The sequence below is a fragment of the Corvus hawaiiensis genome, chromosome Z (assembly GCF_020740725.1).
Source record: "Corvus hawaiiensis isolate bCorHaw1 chromosome Z, bCorHaw1.pri.cur, whole genome shotgun sequence".
Classification (NCBI taxonomy): Eukaryota; Metazoa; Chordata; class Aves; order Passeriformes; family Corvidae; genus Corvus; species Corvus hawaiiensis.
Window position 1 is genome coordinate 74,692,426 of NC_063255.1, and position 22,608 is coordinate 74,715,033.

The window sequence follows — 22,608 nt, forward strand, 5'->3', positions numbered from 1 at the left end:
CTGCCCAGCCCCGCCGTTTCTCGGCCACTGCCCAGCCCCGCTGTTTCTCTGCCACCCCTCCGAGGTTTCTTTGCTACACTGTAGCCCTTCACCCCCTGCCTGTGGGGATGCCCCGCGGTCCCAGCTACAGCTGAGGTATTTCTGCTGCCTCTTGCTTGCTACCCTGGGTGAGCTCGTTCCTGCCGTTCCAGCTTGCTGCTTCCGAGGTGCCTTCTGGGGGTTTGTAAAGTAAGCCCTTTCCCATCTCTTCTGCCAGCTGCACCGCCAGTACCCGTGTGGAGAGGGGGCTGAACTTGCGCCACAGCGCCCCCTGCAGGCGCGGGGGAATCACCGCACCCGCCCTGCCCGGCCCGGAGCCACCAGCGCCCCTGCCGGCTGTGAGCGGAACTGCACCCAAGGGGAAGGTGCCTGACAGCCGAGACAAGGCTGCTGCTGCGTTTTGGTTCTGTTTGCTGTCGCTGCGTTGCTGTTGTTTGTTTGTCTTGTCATACACATACCTACTAGTAAAGAACTGTTATTCCTTTTCCCATCTCTTTGCCGGAAAGCCCCTTAATTTCAAAGGTATAATAATTCAGAGGGAAGGGGATCATATTCTCCATTCCAAGGGAGGTTGCCACCTTCCTGAAATTACATCCCAGGTTAGAGCGGTGTTTGAGTAGATTGCCTTTCACCCATGAAGTCTGTTTTTAGGGTTAGGTTGTGCATAAATAGGTTACTTTGTTAATAAAGGCAAAGGGCTGTGACAACACAACTGGACAGTGAGGTCAGAACAGCAGTTCCAGCAGAAAGCATGAACAGAAATTTCAAATGTGGATTCACCAGTTATCAATCTCCTAACTGGTCACTCTGTTGAAGAGTGACTGACTATATGGGTCTGTCCCTAGAAAGCTGGTTTTTGCAGGTGGACAGCTGCAGGGTCTGCTTTGAATAAATACTTCTGAAAGAAGGTAAATTTAGAGTAATTTTTGAAATCGGGCTGAGGAGACATACACCTAATGACCTTTAGCCTAATTGCTGCAAGATTTGCTTTAAATACTGATTGTCATACAGTACAACCAGGCTATGTGCCTACTGAGAATGTGGGTCCTACTCTTGACATCACAAAGGGTACTGTGTCTGGTACTGATATACCTGTCAATCCAAGCACTATGAGGAAACTTAAGTTTTGGCTAACTAGAGACTTTTAAATAGTGAGCAAGTTATGTCTGATACCAATGTGAACTTGGGTTAAACAATCCATGTGGACACATACTAAGCCCAAATGAAAAAAAATGGCTGTGAAGAAAATCTGTCAGGAAATTGCCAGCTTTAATCAGAGGAGCAAGATGCTGGAAAACTCATTGTGAAGTTAGTGTGAGACATACAAACTTACAAAACAGAATTGGTTTTATTATTATTATTGCAATTCCTATATTTTACTTCGTTTCAAGTATTAAGCTGTTCTTACCTCATCCTATGAGTTTTACCTTTTCTTACCCCCTGATTCTCCTCTCCATCCCACCATGAGAGGAATGGGGAAGTGGGCAAGGGGCTACATGGTTCTTAGTTGTTGGTTGGGTTAAACCATGACATAATGTAAAAATAAAAGTATGTGTTACAAGTGAAAATGCACCATATTCAGGTCCGTGTTTATGCCAATGTCTATTAATGTTTCAAAATTTTTTGTACATTTTTAAGTGACACTTGAATCTTTAGTGATACAAATTGATATAGTTTCACTTGTTTCAGTGAAGTCACACCAAGTTACACCAGATGAGTTAAAAATGTAATCAAACTAAATTTACCAGGAATGGTGAAATACTTGGATATCTTCTTTATCATACAACTTCCAGTACTTTTGTCAGGAGATAAACAGCTTGAAAAACTTTGGCACTCCCTTATCGAAGAACACTAGCCTCATTTCTTGTAAAAAAAATGATAATATGTGAATACACAATATTAGAAGTGAAGAGGAAATCTCCACAGAGGCTCCAACACTTGGGAAGTTTTGCAGTCATATTTATTCTGTATGGACATAGTGTCTTCTAAAAATAAAAAGGGGAAAATCCAAAGTGTCCAGCTAAGTCCTTGTCAAACCACCAGGAACAGGAGAGATTAAAGAAGATTAGAAAATAAGAAAGATGTTGTATGGATGAAAACAGAGTGGAGAAGGAAGTTGTTTTTCTATCAGAAAACAAATCCTAAAACAAATGTGTATGGTTGTAACAGCCATGCATGTCACCATTGTTTCTCATTGAAGCTGGCAAACTTAAAATTGTTTCTCATTAAAGGTAACATGACAGCCCTGTCACAAGTGAAACCTCTACATGCACAGTTGCTGCCTCTGGCTCAAGTTTTTTTAAACCTACTGCAAACATTTCTTTGAAAAATTTAGGAATACAGTTTTGACTGTGAGGGTCAGGAGGCCATGGCAGAGGTTGCCCAGAGAAGCTGTGGATTCCCTGTCCCTGGAAGCGTTCAAGGCCCAGTTGGATGGGCCTTTGAGCAATGTGGTCTAGTGGAAGGTGTCTCTGTCCACAGCAGTGGGGTTGGAGTAGATGATCTTTAAGGTCCCTTCCAAACCAAATCATTTTTTGATTCTATGATTCTATGTTAGTACAGGAGAGAGCTAAGTCCCAGAAGCAGCAGTGCAACACCATAGAGGAGAAAGGACAGAAGATGTGAGGGGTTATCAACAGGATTTTTCCAAGAGAAGAAAGGACTAAGCTAAAATTATTTTCTTCCTTTCTTACATTTTTCTGGGATAATCTGTGGGGAATAACAAGACCTTGTTTTATTTCTTTTGAGTCTTGTGCTTTGTTGCACCTTCTCTTTAAAGTTAGCTCATTCTTTCTTTAGTACAGTTTTCACCATAGCTGTAGGCTTCAGTAGCCCTCACCTGCACCTGCTCCGCATAATATGATGGGGTGTTGCCCCTAGTCCCACTAAATACTGAAATTTGGCCTTGTAGCGGTCAAGAAAAATGCACAGTTGAATAAATAGTTTCACACATAGAACCAGGTGTATTTGTGAGCTTAATTGGATTAATAGTTCTGCAGTTCAGAGCTGCACCTGAGGCATCACTACAACTGTGTACATGCCAAAAAACCCTCCTAATTCTTGGGAATGAAACAAATGTGCCAGTGCAGAGGGACTGACATGAAACCCAAAGAGCTTTTCCTGGATGATAGTTTAATACATGTGTTTGGCCTTCATGTTTTTATATGCATGCCATGTTGCCTTGTATCTGAAAACAACCTGAAATAATTTCGCATACTATGAATTGCAGAAATGGTATAGTGTACTCTTTCTTTACACTCTTATTCTCATGGTTCTCCTCCTTCACTTAACTTCCCCGACAGGCTGCTCCAGGATAGGCCAATGCCTGCAGTACCTCCCCATGCCAAGCACTGCTGGGATGTACAGCCAGGAGACTGTAAAGTTATTGCAAGCACTAAGATTTGCATATTTTTTTACTGTCTCACAGTTATTTCTCCTGAAAAATGCCCCCTGCCATAAGAAAATCCTTTCCTGATGTTTGGAAATTCCTCATTTAGACTCAAAGAATCATAGAATCATTCAAGTTGGAAAAGACCACCAAGATCATTGAGTCCAATCTTGAACCAAACACCACTGTGTCAGTTAAACCACAGCACTAAGTGCCACATCCAGTAATTTCATAAACAAATTAATGCGTTCATAGAAAAAAATGGATCCCTATTACTGTATCCTGCAGCTGTAGGGAGGAGGAGAGAAGATCCAACAGGCAGGAGTTGTGCAGCAAGATTGATTTATTTAATTATTTTACAAACTCTTTTATAGACTTTTTTCTTCATAGTCTAATTGGACAAAGGATCAGCCACCCCCTGGGTGGATTGGCTAGAAATCCTAAACATCCATTGTCAAAATATTTTTCTACTGTACCATAAACATAGTTCTACAAGGTCGCAGGTGTTCATAGTTTATAGAACTTCTGATAATGTCTTTGTGAGAGAGAAAAGTATCCCATGGCTTAGAAAACAGCAGGAAAATTCTTGCTAGCAGCAATATTGTATCCACAGATCCCTACTATAAGTAATGGAGAAGGAAGAAGTTTCCTGTCCATGTATTTTCTTTCACTTTTTTTTTTTTTAGTGAGTAGTCTAATAGTTAGCTCTACCTAAAAAACTTTGTCCTCTTAAGCATCCAAAATGATGCTAAAACTGTGTGTGTGTGTGTGGGGAAGAATGTAAACTGGGTAAACCATCAGTTCCATCTTTAAGTTTCCGGTCATTTCCTTGTACTGGGTGGTCACTGAGATGGTGGGCCCTGTTGAAGCCTGTCGAGCCAGAGCCGCCGATTCCTTATCTCACAGTGGCACCGTGTGGCTGCGCATCCTCAGCACAGCTGCAAACACCAGCATCAGGCTTGGGACGCGGGACAGCTCCAGAGCCGGCTGTTGACATGGCTTCTCCATACCACCCAGCTCAGAAAAACAGGGTGTGAGCGCTCTTGGATTTACGAAGCACATTAAGTTGGTGCCCAACTTCAGCAATGTAGTAAAAACAATTCTCTTGCACATCCTAGCAGGGTGGGGGATTCTCTCTTGCCAGGCTTCTTGCGAATGGCCTCCTCAGTGGCATCAGGTCCCAGGGTAAGTGCTGCTGGAAGCATTGGCTTCTGCATTCTCGATGCTCAGGAAGGTGCCCGAGTCTCGTTGCTGCAACCCAAGCATCAGCTCCATCAGGAGGGTTCTGTGTCAAATGGTTGCCACCCAGAGCTTGTGGGATCACCTGGAGGGCAGCCCTGTTACATGGCAGGGTCTCAATAGATTCAAAATGTGTCAAGCCGAATTATACAATATCTGGAACCAGAGGATGGTCTTCTCCATGACAAGGTAGGGACTGGTACAGAGTGTGCCTAGAAGACTGGGACCCTGATCTTTCCTCAGCTCCTACTCGGGGTGGTGGAGGAAGGACAGCATGTCCTCCAGCATCTGCTCCCTCATGCAGGTACAAAGCAGCTCCATGGAGAGGAAGAATGATACTGTACAGCTTTCCTTGAGTGTTCAGCTGCAGTTGGAAGGAGTGCCCACAGCAGGGATTTAGGGGCACCAGCAGGTGGTAGACAGAGACAGCATAATCTTTACAAGGACAATGTCTTTCTTGTTGTGAGGAAACACAACAAAACAACCCAGGATTTGAGCTGCAGCCTCACCAGTGTCCTGTACAGAGGGACAATCACTTCCCTCGTTCTGCTCTCCACACTATTTCTGGTACAGGCCTGGATGCCATTGGCCTTTCTGGCCACCTCGGCACATGCTGGCTCATGTTCTGCTGGCTGTCAACCAGCACCCCCAGGTCCTTTTTTTTGGGCAGCTTTCCTGACACATTTCTCCAGAACTAGAGCATTGCCTAGGGCTGCTATGAGTTGTGTCCGAGTGCCTGATAGGGCAGGCAGGGGAACCAGGCTTTTTCAGATCTTTATGTCACTGGTGGCAGGAATGCTGTCAGGACATTTAATGGGTTCTAGTCTTCAACATGCTTAGAACATCATGGGTGGCTCAGTAGCTGATAGGGCAGGTGCAGGAACCTCACCTGTGCAGGTGCTTGTCATGTCACTTGTGGCACAGTTCCTCATAGTGCATACATGGGAGCCTGGCTTGTGCTGGTGTTTATGTCACTGGTAGATGAAATGTTAATCAGGTACTGAATAGAACCTGGTCATGCTGGTGCTTGATGTTATCACACTTGGCAGAGGAACTGATGGAGAAGGTGTGGTAACTTTGGATAGCTGCACTTCACTTCTCACCATACTTCACTTTAGGCTCACTAGGAGCAACAAACCTCATGTCCTCATTGTATACCTGTGAACTGGAAAACCCCATCTCACATACAAGGGAGTGAAGGTGCCTTGAAAAATAATTTGAAAAGTGGTTTTGAAATCCAAAAATGCAAGATAACCAAAGTACAGGACAAGATAGCAGCACTAAAATGAAATCTGTCTTGCCTGTAGTACTGATTAGCAGCCAACTACATTCTAAAAACATCACCATCAGGACAAGCCCAGTCTGAGTTGTCCCAAAACTGCAGCTGGACTGCATGCCAGCCCCACTCTTCCTTTGAGTTGGGATGCCTCCTGAGTTTAGAAACACTTTACCTGAGATGAAGAGATTGTTCCTTTACCCGTGACAAATCCCCAATAAGTGACTGATAGCATGCTGAATAATTACTATGAAAAATTACTAATTTATTTAGCTACTCTAAACTGTAATAAACTTTGTGTGGATAATTTCATCAGGCATAAATCATTGTCCAAGTCTGAGACTGATTGCACCTAGCTGCACCAAGGATCCATAAAGAGTTTAAAAAGCAAGAAGATCCACCATGAGCAAGAGGATCCCTTGTGACTCAGGGGGAGTTTACTCCTTACTTTTTCTGTCTATGGTCTCTGTGTGAATCATTCTAACTCAATTCTAGTGATTGATTTTCAAAGTTCCATACATTCTCATTTGTTTAGCTAAACAACGTAAAAATCAGACAGGTGCTTTGTCTACACTTACTGAATTCCCCTACTTCACTCCAATTAATTATTTTTCATTCTGCTCACTCCAGGAATTTTAAAACTTCATCTCTACATTGTCTCAAGGTATTCCTCTCTGCTTCTGTACTATGATCCCATTTTGGGATGGCCATCTTTGGCTATGCTCCTGGACAGCATATCCCATCTGCAGCCCACCTTTGATTATGCTCCTGGATTCATATACACTCATCCAGAGCAAGCACTGATTCAAATAATTGTTGGGCATCCGCCCAAGTTGGATCATATGGTCTGAGAATATCCCAGAATGTCTGGACTACCTTTTTTGCAGTCATCTCTGAGCCTGAGCATTTGTTGCTGCCATCACACTAAATCATTACGGCTAAAGGGTACAGAAATAGTTCTGAGAGTCAGATGTAGGAGCAGAAGAGGCCTTGACACTGTGTGCTCACTGTTCAGCTGTAGCTCAGTGTTGTGCTAGTGACACTGGTTTGGTCACAAATCCAAAACTTGGGTTGTGACCCAAAGGCAGGTCCCACACTTCACCTTAATTGAACTTCATACAATTAACCTCAGCCCATCAAGCCAGAGCCCTCTGGAGAGCCTTCCCGCCCTCCAGCAGATCAACACTTCCACCCAACTTGATGGCGTCTGCTAATTTACTGAGTCCCCTCATCCAAGTTGCTGGTAAAGATATTAAACAGGACTGATTCCACTACTGAGTCCTGGGGAACACCACTAGTGACTGGCCACCAACGTGTGAAAAACGAGGTTCACTCTCCTGTGAGAATTTAAAGGGTTTAATATAAAGACAATAAGAGACAATAAAATAAAGCAAAGGGATAACGGCCGGGTGCCTTGGCGCTCTGCCAAGAGCACGCCTGATGCTCGAGGTGAGTCCTTTTTATACCATTTTTACTGTCTGTTCTCTATGCATATTCAAACTTTTCCAGGAGCTGTTCTGCATGGCCACTCCTTGGTTCTGCATTTTTAGAGCATGTATTTTCTTCTGCCTTGCAGTTTTATTTCTTTTGATTCTTGGGGCTGGGCTCGCTAGGTAAGAGTTGATGGTAGGGTGGATCTCTTAATTCTCCAGACAGTCAGGGCTGATTGCAGCTTTGGGCCTCTTTGCCCCCCGCCCCCGGGCAGAGCGGTGATAGCGGCTCTCAGACTCTCCTGGCCGCCTGTTCTCCGGGCGGAGCAGCCTTTGGGCCCTTTTGTTCCCTGGACAAAGTGTTGATTAGCAGCTTCTTGGGCCTCATCCTCTGTTCTCTTGGAGGTTATCTTACTTGCTCACACTTGCTAACATTCTTGCTAAAAAGAGAGAAAACTACATCCACACAGCAAAAAGCATTTCTAACATTATATAATATCTACCTTTATACTTGCGAGAAGCCAATATTATAATATATGTTTATAACAAACAGGATGTCACTCCATTCACCACTACTCTCTGGGCTCAGCCATCCAGAGGCAGTGCTTTAACTGGGGAAAAGTGTAGCCATCCAAGCCATGAGCAGCCAGTCTGTCCAGGAGAATGCTGTGAGAAAGACTGTCAAAATCTTTACTGAACTCCAGGTAGAAACATCCACAATCTTTCCCTTATCCACTAGGCAGGTCACCTTGTCATAGAAGATCAGGACCTGCCTTTTCTAAACCCCTGCTGGCTGGACCTGATCCCCTGGTTGTCCTGTAGGTGCTGTGTGATCACACTCAAGATGATCAGCTCCATAACCTTACCCAGCACTGAGGTCAGGCAGACAGGCCTGTAGTTCCCCAGATTCTCCTTCCAGCCCTTTTGTAGATGGGCATCACATTTGCCAACCTTCAGTCAACTGGGAGTTCCCTGGGTAGCCCCAGGTAGTAAATGATTAAAAGGTCCTCACAGAGCACTTCTGCCTTCTCCTAAACTACCTTTGGGTAGATCCCATCAGGTCCCATAGACTTGTGTGTATCTAACTGGTAGCAGGTCACTGAGCATTTCCTCTTGGATTATATGGGCTTCATTCTGCTCCCCATCCCTGTCTTCCTGCTCAGGGGGCTGGGTACCCCCAGAACAACTGTCTTAGTAGTGAGCATATGTCTGTGTGACACCCAGTTGCCAGCTGAGGTTAAGCCCCAACAGTCCTCGTCTCCTCTTTGTAGTCGTCACAGGATTTAAAAGTTTGAGATACTGACAGATCTGTCTAGAGTGTGTTAAAACTAATTTGTAACAAGCATTCAGTGTATTGGTTTAGTAATCCCTTCACATTATGTTGATTCATTTTCTTCCAGGGTGGTTGCCCTTTTTCTCAGAGTTGTGTTATACAAGACCTTAGTTGTAGGATGTGTTCCCTCTGGTGATCTTTATCTTCCTTGGGGCCTGGGCTAAGATTATTGTTTGTTGTACTGCACAGTTATTGGCTCATTTCTCATTGAAGAGACAGCCTATCAGAAAGACATTTTTTTCCTTTCCTTTCCTTTCCTTTCCTTTCCTTTCCTTTCCTTTCCTTTCCTTTCCTTTCCTTTCCTTTCCTTTCCTTTCCTTTCCTTTCCTTTCCTTTCCTTTCCTTTCCTTTCCTTTCCTTTCCTTTCCTTTCCTTTCCTTTCCTTTCCTTTCCTTTCCTTTCCTTTCCTTTCCTTTCCTTTCCTCCTTCCCCTCCGTCTCCCCCTCCCCCTCTGCCTTCCCCTCCTCTCCCTTTTCAGCATACTCTTTGAGAAGACATCTTCAAAGGCTTGAAAACAATTCCCCATTTAGGAATTTTAAGAACACTTTTTTTTTTCTGAAATAAGTGTATGACGTGAAAGAAGGATATAAAGTTTTGATTGGTAATGTATATAACCTTTCAATTTAATATAGCAATGATGTAAAATTGCTGTCCATTCAAATTTACAACCTATTTTTAATTTAAATGGTATAATTCATCATTCTGTGACCTTCTATTGCCTTCATGGATGCTCAAATCCATTTAGATACATGTTCTTTGGGGAGGAAAAAAATCAAGAAATTGTTACTCCAGGCACATTTCCAACAACCACAGTCTATAAATAAACCATTAAAGGCATGTCAAGGTTCCGCCACAAGCATCCTAAGAAACTATATACCTATTACAAAATGGCTGGCTATGAACTAAAACCACACTAATTGTAACAATTTTTGAACCTTAATACCAGGACAGTTGTGCCAACTCCTTATGTAAGTCCAAGACCACCTGCCTTCTCAAATAAAAGACTACAAATTGTTATTGCCACCTGATGTCCTTCTCATTGAATACCATTGTGTGCAACAGGTGCATTACAGTTAGTGATAGAATGCACCATGCCAGCACATCAGGTTTGTGTTCTTCTAAATCTGAATACTACGAACACAGAAATTTCCAAAGCAAACTCCACCAATCTTTTCTGAGACAAAACCAACAGAGCCAAAAATACTGCAATACCACACAAGAGATTATGTGTTTTTTAATAGAATTAAACAGAGGACAACACAGACTTTTTCTATTAAGGATGTACAAGAGGCTTCTCTGTAATAATTTCCACCTTTAAATAAAGTCACGGATAATAAGGAATGTCACTGGGAATAAGGAAGATGGCTATAGGCTGGCTTTAACCCTGCTCCACTCAACGTATTACTGAGGATCGCAGAACAGCTCCATCTGGAGGGAACCTCAAAAGATCACCTGGTCCAACCTTTCATGGAAAAGGGAACCTAGATGAGATTGTCTAGCACCCTTTCCACATCTGGAAAACCTCTTGTGATGGACACTCTTCAGTCTTTCCTCCTTCTCCAACCCTTTGATACATCATGTCTTAGCTCATATGCACCAAGCAGCACAGCAAAGGCAGGCTTAGTGTATATTACCACGGTGGCTGAAGGCAAGACAGTCCCGCTGGCAACACAGATGTCATCCCTTGATTGCAAGCCTGGGCATTTAGGTGGTTGATCACAGATGTTCCTTCAACTGAGATACAAATCTTTGCAAATTAAATGTAAGTAAACTGCTACCTTTTATTGCCCATAAAATTACTGAGACATCATGTATACAATGCGAACTTTTCACTTTCCCCCCCTCAAAATATGTTTCTAGAGTTGTTACCCCATGGCTCCAGGGATTATGCTCAGTGTATGGATGTCCACAGGCTGCAAACACTCAGTGCAAATCTTTTGGGCAGTAACTTTTAACAATGTAGGCATGTCCAACCTATCAACTGGTTGAGGCTTCAGAACAGGACAAGGGAAAACAAAGGAATACATTTCAGAGCTGTGTGCAGAAGATAAAACATTCGCATCCTGTTTTTTTATGAAGCTAAGCAGATATTTATGTATTCTTTGCAGATTACTTTGTTAATTCAGCTCTTATCATGTGGGTGGATTCAATACTTACACTAGAATTGCTGCGTTCACGTAACTCTGAAAGCAAGTCCTACTGCACAGCTGTAATATTCGATATAGCATCAGGAACCACATTATTTCCTCTTCTTACATAACTACCTAAACAGAAAGAACTCCTCTCATTTTTGTAAACTTTTCCTGAGTCTTGCGAGGGAATTCAAATGTTTCCAAAAAGACCCAGTGGTCTATACTGAATTCAGACTTTAATTCTTCTTCCCTCTTAAAAGCAGCTTTGTAAATTGGGAAAAATGAGATCTTCCTGCCCACATATGAAAGAAAATAAAACAAAAAATATTTCTCAATTATTGCAAATTGTAGCATCAGGAACTGAGGTTGTGAATATATACATATACATGTGAATGTATCTAACTTGAAAATTCCACTTCATTTGCAATTTACTAATAAAGCAAACAGCTGTGCTCTTATTGGGATAACAAACATGCATATAAAATGTTGCAATAACCTTTCATAGATGATAGCTTTGTCAGTTCTCAGGTAAATAAAAAGCAGCTGTAACTTTTCTTCTCTTAAAGGCCATATTGACTTCCTTCTCAGGTTCAGTAAAGAATAGGACAATAAAAACAGGCAGAAAAATCTCTCTCTCTTTTTTTTTTTCCCCCCCCTGAGGTTTTCACAGGGTTACAGATAGAATTGAAAAAGAATGAAAAATACTACAAATTTAAAATATCCAGGTCCTTCAAGCAAGGGAAACTGTAGGTCAGGCCTTGAAAATTTACAGGTTGAATGAATAGTACTTGAAAGCATCTGCTGTTTGAGTAGAAATGTTCTGTGATAATTTCTTCAGCTTATTCCACATTAGTATTTCCTTTTCCTGATTTGAACATGAATTCAGCATCAACTTTGGATTTTTCCCATTTTAGAAAACAGATAATTTGTATTTTTTTATGGCAGTGCTAGTTTATGAAATATCACATTATATATTGGGGGTTTGAACTGGCTTTCAGATCTTAGACTTAGATTTTTCTTAATTTTCCATTGCCTTGGACCTCCAGTTCTTCAACTATATATAAAGACCGGTAAAGCTGAATCAGATGGATTTTCATGAAAGCTCAAAATTTTAAGTTATGAATTGTCCCTAGGTTAGCAATCAGGATGTTTTTGTAATATCATTCAACTCTGATATCAGCACCTGTGGACCCTACACAAAATTTAAATTGGATTACAACATAAAGCTGTGATTTAACTTTACACTGAATAAATTACACCATATCCTAAACATTTCCCCTCTACCCTATTTGTGTAGTTCTTGGCATGTGTTTTTGTTTAGAGTTTTGGGGGATTTTGTGTGTGTTTTTTCTTTAAAATAATACATTACTTCTAGCTTACGTTGAAGTAAGATAATTAACTTTGCAAGCATCCTCTTGCAAAAATAACGAACTTGCTTTGCAATTTATCCCTCCTTACTGTTAAGAAAATTGCTTTGTTTCTGAAGAAATACAGACTTTCTGAAATCTTCCACAAAGAAATATTTGTGTGGTGCCCCACACAAAGTTGATGGAACGTTTTTTCATTATTTAAAAAAAAAAAAATTAAATGGCACATCATTAAAAAAGGAATTGTAGGGCTCTGCACAGAGTTTCCCCTTCTCCCCTATAGTAAGTGATTTTTCAGTTATTACTGATTGGACTGGGTCTGGCTGGGATGGAGATCATTATCTTCACAGCAACGCATAAAGTTCTGTACTTTGGATTTCAGGCTAAAGGAGCCTTGATAGCAGACCAGTGATAGCAGTGCTCACAGGGCATTTACATTTTCTCTGTTTACTCCTCTGCCCCACAACAAACAAGCTGGGAGAGGACACAGCCAGGACAGCTGACCCAAGATGACCAAAGTGATACCCCCCACCATATAACATCATAACAGCATTAAAAATGCTTTAGCTCAGGCAAGAGAGAACACTTTGTGAGATGGTTGCATATCTGAAAAGACTTAACACTCATCCCAATGATCAGCTAGCCCTACTGATCCCTTTCAAGCAAACATTTTGTAGAAAAGAAGACAGAGGGTAACAGACACTTGGGTCTACCAATTAATTATTTCACTGATTTATTTTGCTAAATATTATCCTGACTATTCTAAATTAATAAATATAAAGGGAGGAAGATAAAGACAGGCAGAGCTCTTACACTGAAAAGTGTTAAGATGTGGAGAATAATGCCCTTCAGAAGAATAACACCATGTTAACCACAAGAATTCACTTTTAGCTGGTGACTCTTTGATAGCTTCAGGAATACTTTCAGAGGCACCCCCAGAAGAAAAGTGTTGCATCAGAAAAATCATTACAAGAGCCAGATATTTTTTGAGGTTAATAAATAAATAGTGGAAGCCAAAGCCTGAGAAAAAAATGATTACTGAAATATTAGAAAAGCAAGGAGTGCCTAAGGAAAGAGAACTTAATGACTGCTAAATAACACTTCAGAGTGAGGAAAATGCCCAAAAGGTCAAGCACCATCTGACAAACTTGCAGAATTTTTTTCCTACCTGATTACAGAAAATGATTCCAGAGGTACTTGCATTTGAAAGGGGAGAAAAAAAAAAAGGTACAATAGATCTGTAACTTGTTTTGGCAGAGCTGCATGCAAGCAGGGAATTTAAATGCCACAGTGTTGCTTCCTGCCAGTCTTGTAAAACAAATGGTATTGTAAATCAACATCAGGGTGAATATACAGTCAAATGAATGTCTGCTACATTCCAACTTAAGGCTTCATATCTCGTTTTGAAAGCAGAATCCAAAAACCAGAATTATAAGGAGCAATGACAGCTGAAACTTCTTGCAGCCAGCTCCAGAAGCACTGCTGTAGTGAGCCCAATGGGGCTTACTTGCCACAGTAAAAAAAAAAACTATCCCACAGTCCTTAACCAAAAAAATCTCTTATGTAACTCAAAGTTCAGTTGACAAGAAAGTGGTAAAGTATTGATAAACCAAATTTTCAATAAGAATAGCATCACAGAGAAGAAAGAAGTCTTTCGGTTGTTGGTTTGGGTTTTTTTTTATTACCACTTCCTAGTAGAGCTAGTCTAGAAATATTACTTGTACTTCGACGGCAAACAAAAATAACACAATGTCTACAGGATTGGCAGAGTTATGGCTCTGAAGAATTAGAAATAACATATGTATTAGGCTTGTATCTGGTTCACCCAGGCTGAAGAAGCAAAGGGGTAAATGAGTTATGTATATATGTTACAAATGTGCAAGGAAACAAGGTTGGATTTCATCGAATAGGTTGCATTGGAAGGGATCTTAAAGATAATTTTGTTCCAAACCATATGTCATGGTGAGGGACACCTTCCACTAGGTGTCTACTTATTTCCAGTACATATAAAACAAATCAAATTAAAATCATATAATAATTCTATTTTGTGAAGGACACTGAGTATGAGAGACTGAATCTAACAGCATTACTAAAAGGTATGCAAGGCTGCATGTCATGGTTGGAGCAAACAAAACCACTTTCATTTTAGAAGAAGATGAAACAAATCTTAAGAAACTGGGCCGCATACCTATGGGATGTTAGCATCTGCTTCTTGGCTTTGGTTCTCTTTAAAATATAAATATTTCTGACATCTTTACAAAACAAATGAAGGAAGGATTACCTGCTTTACATTTATTACTGTACTGCACCCAGACAGCTCCTCAGTGACTAACAGACACATGAGTTGATTCACCCTCACCCAGAGGAACATTTCCTCATTTGCTGGAATATGACATTCTGCTGTTCAAGCAATCTCACAAGCCCCAAAACATAAAATCTCAAAGACAAATGATTTTATGAGAAGAAGCATTCACCAATCTTGTATAGTGAGTGCTAGTACTTGACAGTGTCAATACATCTATGCACCTGATGAACTCTCCTGATAAAATCTGAAGATCCAAAGCCTGCTGAAGTCAATGTACATCTCTCCTTTTTCTGCATTTTGTTGTAGTTGTAAAATCCTGATTCATTCTTCGTTAAAAAAAAAAAAAGTTGCTTTTTCTCTTTTCCAGCATCAAAACATCATGGCAATAAGCAGTTTAGTGCTTCTGAATGAAAAGAAAGTTCATATTAGAGCAAATGACAGTTTAACATCACTTTCATGTTGTCGCCAGGAAATGAGATAAAACACACTTTGTCACTACATCAGTGCAACGACAATTCTAATATGTCGCTGTATCAGATGAAAAATCTGATTTCTACCAGCAAGGTAAGTCTGAGTGTGTCAAAAATAACGGTGAACTCTTTGATGGTATATTGTCAAGCTGGTGCAAATGACACATTAATTCTAATGATTCACTATTAGGCACAGGGTAAAACAGTTATCACTGAAATATGTCACAATCTGAGGAAAAACTTGGTATTTTTTGAAATTATTCAGAAATAGTAACTTCTGGACTAAAACCCAGTACTGTATCCCCTGAATTAAATGGGCTCTCAAGTTTTAGATGCATTTCTTTCTCCACTTAACTGCATTTTGTTGCTTTGCCATGAACTCTGTCTCCCTGAATAATATCCAGGAGGAGTATTCAAGATAGGGTATTCTCCAGATGTCAGGCAACTTCTTCCTTCTAATACAGAAACAGCCCACCCTATCCTCACATGAACACATGGCAAACAGCCATGAGTGCTTCCCCAGACTTACAGTGAAAACCAAACACATCTTCGAGACATTGACACAGAGTGCTGGGCTGTTACCATATACCTGTGTGAGTAAAACAAGGTTGTCACCTGACACCCCCTGACATGACACTGCAATTTCCTGCTGGTTTTGAGAGCAGCCATCTCCAGCCTTCATCAGCCAGACTTGCTTGTCATGACAGATGAAAGTGGAGTTTCCAGGATACCACTATAAGTGAAAAATTTGATGTGAATCCTGGCTGTTTAAACAAGAAAATGTAAACTAGGAAGGTTATGGTAACATACTTGGTGGTGGTGCACTGGAAGTTGAACACGTAGTTTACATTAGGGTGAGTGCCCTGTATTGTCACTAGATAATCTGCGAAGGGTGATTCACCCCCTCTTTAACATCTATCTCCTGACACACTGGAGGTCTTTATGTGCCTCTATTAATTTTATAAAGGATTCCCCCAACTACAATGGCCAGGATTACAGTCTTTTCTGTTATTCAATTACAATACCATCTGTATTCTTACATTTTATATATATATATGTATGATGACAATCTGTGATCTTTTCTTCAGAGAACATAAGGGTGCAAAAGTTATATATATGTGAAAGTTGCACATTCTGATGTAGCATGTGGGATGAACAAAACCTGGACACTGCTCACAAGTAGTTTATGGGAATCTTACTCTGGCCACTGTGAAGCAAATAGTTCTGCATGTTATCTTGCAAGTTTTAATTATATACTTTTAAATATTTCAGCATATAATGTGCATTTGAACTTCAATGATTTAAAATATGTAAATAGAACAGCTAAATGAAAGACATCAGAGAAACATCAACCATCAGAACTTTGTTGCATAAAAAGTATATGAAGGGCATAGATTTTTCTATTATAAATGAAATGGGTTGCTTTCAACAAATGCAAGTAGGAAAGAGTAATTACAAATTCATGAATTAAATAATGGCTTAAAAGTAAAAGTCACATAGCACTGCTGCACATGATGCCTTTCCACTACCTGGAAACTAAAAGAAGATGATTTCAGTTTTGAAAGAAATCATGAATGATACAGAGCAGTTGGCTCATTCTCATAATAAAGAGAAATAACATCATGCACATACTGCTTCAGTCTTCAGATATTTTCTTACCAAAAGAATCTGATAGTATATTATTGCATTGCTCTAATACCACCTGATTTACTTATAAATTCTTCTTCTTAATTTATAAGCGATAGATAGGTGGATCATAACGAGCTCATGCTTACAACTGCTGTTGTTCACAATCTCTCTGAGTGCTAATGCCCTAATGAATATGAAGAAGCAATAAAAAGAAATTGATGCATCTTTTTGCAAAAACCAAGAAGGCATAAATAAAAGGAGACTGCCAGCAAATCTGGTCTCCCAGTAATGACTTGGAAGGCAGGTGAGGACAGAGATCATCCTTCTGTTACAACTATCTGAAATGGCTGCTGTATGGGAAAGCAGAAGCTGAATGGGATGCTAGCTTGAAGATTGCATTAAACTGACAGAGGGTAGGTTTAGATTAAATATTAGGAAAAAGTTCTTCCCTGTGAGGGTGGTGAGGCCCTGGCACAGGTTGCCAAGAGAAGCTGTGGCTGCTCCATCCTTTGAAGTGCTCAAGACCAGGTTGGACAGGGCTTAGAGTAACATGGTCTAGTGGAAGGTGTCCCATGGCAGGTGGGTGGAACTGGATGATCTGTAAGGACTCTTCCAACCCAAACCAGTCCATGATTTTATGTATCTATAAAACACTGAAACATGAGCTCTGTCAGATAACGAACTGCACTGCTGAAAGATGCTAACATAGATTCCAAGATTCAAATAAGAGGATTTCCCTTCGAGTCTGTTAGATATGGTTGTGCTCAAAGATACATCATGATAGATGTCCATAAACTTGTATGTATACACACACATATAGAGTTGGATTAATCTTATTTAGCTGTAGCCATTTATGACAGGGCACGGATGTCTTGCACTAGACCAGGTTGCTCCAAACTTCATCCAACTGGTCTTGAACACTTCCAGTATAACTCAGTGCACTACTGATGCAAAATACTATGTCTGTAAAATGGAGAGAGTGAAAACACCAGTTACTGTACTTTTTTCACACAGCCCATGGACATACCTAAGTGCTTTAATGTTTTTAACTATGCACTCAAAACACACAAACAGTAGCCAAAGACATGCTAATGATTACTGATGTCATGCATTATAAAAGTTTAAAGGTTTGTTAGTAAAATACTTTTGTTTCCTATGACATAGCTGAACTGAAGCTCCAAATGGGCTGAGTGTAATTAGAGCTGAAGGCATCTAATGGAAACCCTGGCAGCTGTCCAGCTCACTAGGATTTGAATAAAAGCAGCAAAACTTCCTTTCATCTGGAACAAAGAAAGAAGTACCATCACAGAGAAAAAGGGGGAAGAGGTGCCACATACAGCCCTGAAATAACAAAATACAAACAAAAAAAGCAGTACTTACAGGTTATCTAATACAAAGAAAAAGGGTAAACTAACTTCAATTCAGCATAAGTGGCAGGAAGAAATTATTTCTTTGTTCTTCCTTATCTTTTCTGTTTCAGAAACCCTAAATTAACAAGTTCTTCAGGCTTCAAGCTCTAACTCATTAGCTGTAACAAAAACCCCTCGGATAATAGATAATTAAAAATAAATATATAAATAGGACCAGGTGCATGTTAGTCCTACAGATCTTGACATGGCAGTGGCAAGAAGGGGAACAATTAAATTAATTTCTTAGTTTATGTGGTATATTTGGTCCCATTACTAAAGTAGATTCATAAGAAAGGCTAAATATGAGTGCCATAACTTATATTTATAAAAAATCTCAGACTTTACAGTGCACCACACACTAATTTGGTATTTACTAGAATATAAGAAAAATATTCCTTCAGCCCTCCCTCCAAAGAAAAGGGGGGGAAAAAAAAAAGCACTCAATTTCTGGGAGTTGTTACTAAGGTTTTTTTCTTCTCTCTGAATGCCATGAATAGAGATTGAAATATGTTTTCATTGTGCAGCAGCTGTATCAGCTCTTTGTGCTTTTTCTTTTGGTATACTGTTGCTATGTTTGAGGATTGTAAGTAAAAGCACAAATGAAGTAAACAGAGTGCAATGTATCAAATTCTGCTTCACAAAGAAATGAGCTGCTCTATTTAACTCTTTGGGATTGTTCCTGGAATTTGTTTTGGGGAACATACACCTCTGGAAATGGCTTCCATGGATTTTCAGCATAGGTACTGTGCCTAAGTTTAACTACTTGTGTTAAGGCATACAGTGCTATCTGTGGAGAATCATTTACTTACTGAGATCTAGCATATTTGTTTCACAGTGGAATTACCCTTTCACTCTTTAATGCACTGCACCTCAAGGTCTGCTGCCTTCAAAAGTCTATTACATTTCCAGGTTCTGACTCAAGTTTCTAGTTTTAGCTGCAGATTACTTGTCCTAAATCTGTCGTAAGATGAGTGCATGGTCACGGCATATGCGCCTCAATGTCAGCAAGTCTCTACTCATACTTCTTATAACTTTAGGCTGCAAAATTTAAAGTAATACCTTAACTATTGGAGAGTTATACTTTCAAAAATCTCCTCTTGCAATGTTATCTTGCACAGAAAATATGGCAATATAATTGTAATTACACAAACTCTGAAATAAAGAGAAAGGAAGCAATTTTTAACACCTCTTGACTGGTAGAGAGGCAGATGTTTAAGTAAAAGATGAGATAAGGATCAGATTTTAAGCAGCTGAGTTAGGTAAGAAAGTGCAAAAGACTTTCTTAGAAGAGGAAGTTATATGTCTAAATGGAAGGTTTGGCAGGAAGTTATATAAAGAGGATTCAAAGTCTGCACTACTTGTTTGCAGTAATTGTTTTGGACCTTTGATAAAAAGAGATAGCTAAGACACTGAACACATTATAACAGAAGGGAGAGAAGGGTTACTGGAGGAAATTAAAAGGAGTTTGGTACTTCTAAGGCACATGTCATTTTTTGTTTCTATTATTATTGTTATTGTTGTTATTATTATTTATAATTTATTATATAGTTGATGATGATGATGATGATGTCAGTAGTAAAGAAGTTTAACTAGTAGTGCTAATTAAATCTATTTTAAATGAAATTATGCTACCTGATTAGCTCAATAGGTTTCTTGGATTATTTAAGATTACTTTTACTCTTGCTATAGAGAAGAGCCTCCTCCTCACGAATCATTGGTGAGAAAGTCATATAACAATATGGGGAGGGAGGGGAAGAGAACAGATATCTACAATAATTCATAATATATCATATTGAGTGAGGTCACATCCTGAGTATTATGTTCACTTCTGATCTCCACAGTACAAGAAAGACAGGGAACTACTGGAGAGGGTCCAGAAGGGCCACAAAAGATGATGAGGGGTCTGGAGCATCTGTCTTGAGGAGAGACCATGGGAGCTGGGCCTATTTAGTCTAAAGAAGAGAAGACTGATAGGGAATCTTGTTAATGCATATAAATATCTTGAAGTCAGGTGCCAAGAAGAAGGTGCCAGACTTTTTTCAGTGGTGCCCAGTGACAGGATGAGGAATAAGGGCCATAAAATAAAACACAAGAAGTCTCACCTCAACATAAGGAAGAACTTTACAATGGGGGTGGCAGAGTACTGGGACAGACTGCCCAATGAAGCTGTAGAGTCTCTGTCTGGAGATATTCAAAACCCACCTGTGACCTTGCCTTGGCTGGGGGGTTGGATCAGTTGATCTTCAGAGATCCTATCCAACCCTAAATATTCTGTGATTTTATGGTATTTTGTTCCAAAATATTATCTTCTTTTTTCCTCTAGAGATGACAAGGCCATGAATCTGAAACTGAAGGAAAGCTAGTATAGATAACTCACACGTTAAGCAAACCACAAAAACAGCAACGTGGTGGAAATAGCACTCTGAGACAGACCCTCAATGACTCAGATATTCTGAATTACTTTTGAAAAGGAAGTGGTTATTTCTGTATGGGGGAAAAAGATACCAACTGTCCCATGACACTTCACCATACTTGTACTCAGGGCTCTAATGAAATCACCTATGGTTGCCAAAATATAAGCACAAAATACTTAACACTTTTCTAAAAATTGCCATTACAGCAGTGGGAGAAAAAAACCTTAAACCTAATCTTAGTTCTCCTGCAACAAAGAAATTATATTTTCCCTTGTTTGCTTGGCACTGGCCCTCAAAGTGAGAAAGTCCTGGCTTTAAAGAAGATGTGCCAGACTCTTCTGATGAGAGATTATTCTTCCCCCTAACCATTTGTTTAGAGAAAACCAGGACCAATGGATACAGCAATGGGACAGAGTTTACCTTGAATCTCCAGCCTTGTTTAAGCTCAAATGTTTAAGCTTGCAGTTTCGATATAGATGGAGGACTTGCTGAATTCTCCCTTGCACATACACTTGGAGAGGAAAAGTCAGCCATTCACCGTCTGTCATTGGACCCTGAAAGAAGACCATAGTAAGGTAACATTATAATAGAATTTTGTATGATACAAACATCTTGCTTTAACCTCAAACGTCAAGCCAGCCATTTATTAGTATCCTTGTGAGACTGTATTGTTATGCCTGACTTCTTATAAGAACAGGTAGTAACTCACTAGGCTTGCCCACCCTCAAATCATATGAAGGGAGTTAAAATCTTATCAAATGATCTGGATGGTGGTGTAAAGTGCACAATGAATTTGCTGCTGATATGACATTGTGAGGACAGGCTGATACGAGGAGGAGTAGGTAATATACCAGAGGGTTGTGCTGTTATCCAGAGGGATGGAGAAATGGGTTGACATAAAGATCGTGTAGTTCAAGAAATGCAAAATCCTGCAGCTGGGAACAACAACCCCAGGCACCAGTATATCCTGGGACCACCCAGTTGGAAAGCAGCTCTACTCTAAACCCTAGAGGTCCTGTTGGACTAGAAGTTGACCATCAGTGACATTGTTAAAGTAAGCACCCAAGATAAAATGATAAAATGGCAGAATGGAGAGTAATAGTCTAAACTTTTAAATTAATTTTGGGGGGGGGCGTGGGGGTGTATATGATGTGAGGTTGATATTATCAAACACATTACACATTTTCTTCCCTACCCCTTCTGGAATTTTATAAATGAAAATTACATTGCAGCATTTTGTAAAATCAGATTTGTAAAATCTGCTGGTAACATTTGAAATAAAGAAAAGTTTTTAATAATTACTTATAAATACATAGCTCAAAATACAAGAAATTGTAGGATTGATCTTGTAAACAGAATAAATATAAGCTCCTTTAATGCTACAGCACTTGTGCATTTTTTATTCCCTTGACAGCTGTTTCCTTTTCAGGTTAATCTCCCAAAATAGTCAGACAACTGGGTTCTCCCTGTGTTCCACTAGAAGTATTAGGTTTTCCCTTGCATTTGTTAAAAGCTGGGTATATTTCACTCAGAACGACTGATTTGCTATTTGTAGGAACTGATACTTCAAAACTCAAGGTTGAAACAAATACTTAGGAAAGTAAATGTTATCCACATAAAAATGAACTTCAAGAGAGGAGAGAGGACCTTCTTTTCTGCTTCCTTTTTCGCTTTTCCTCTAAAAAGCAATGAGATAGATCAAACCAAACCCATGAAACACAAAAAATGGAAAGAAAAATCCCTGCGTTGTTAGATTAGTAATCAGCCATTTTCAGAAGTGTATGTGTAAACAAACCTCTCCCTTTTCTACAGTACTAGATCTTATTGAACAAATGGAATGCTAAGTAATGACAATAACCCATTACTGTAGTAAATGTAAAATACAGACAAATAAAACCGTAAAAGCTATGGTCTTTCATGTGCAAATATCAAACCTTTACAGTTGCCTTTAAAACTAAACGGGAGAGAAAACTTTGAATACAAAGAACACTAATTCTCTCATCAGTGAGATACAGTGGCATTTTTCTGTAGAATAAAAGCATAACAAGAAAAAATTTACTGAGGTTTTCAGTGAAAAATAATGCCTTTGTTCAGTGGCATAATAGCTGATAAATGACAGCTATTAGAACATCAAGAATGCTTTGTGTTTTTACTGAGAATTACAAAGCTGATTTAAA

The 22,608-nt window shown here is 39.9% G+C and overlaps 1 long non-coding RNA gene across 1 annotated transcript; it reads right to left on the bottom strand.

Annotated features, from left to right (window-relative positions):
- Positions 1 to 9,964: 9,964 nt before the first annotated feature.
- Positions 9,965 to 22,107, bottom strand: LOC125319372. The gene is made up of 4 exons (XR_007200691.1): positions 22,024 to 22,107; positions 20,852 to 20,985; positions 20,220 to 20,365; positions 9,965 to 14,912 (listed from the first exon to the last, which is right to left on the bottom strand). It is a non-coding gene; the product is annotated as an uncharacterized LOC125319372 (long non-coding RNA).
- Between the last annotated feature and the right edge of the window lie 501 nt (positions 22,108 to 22,608).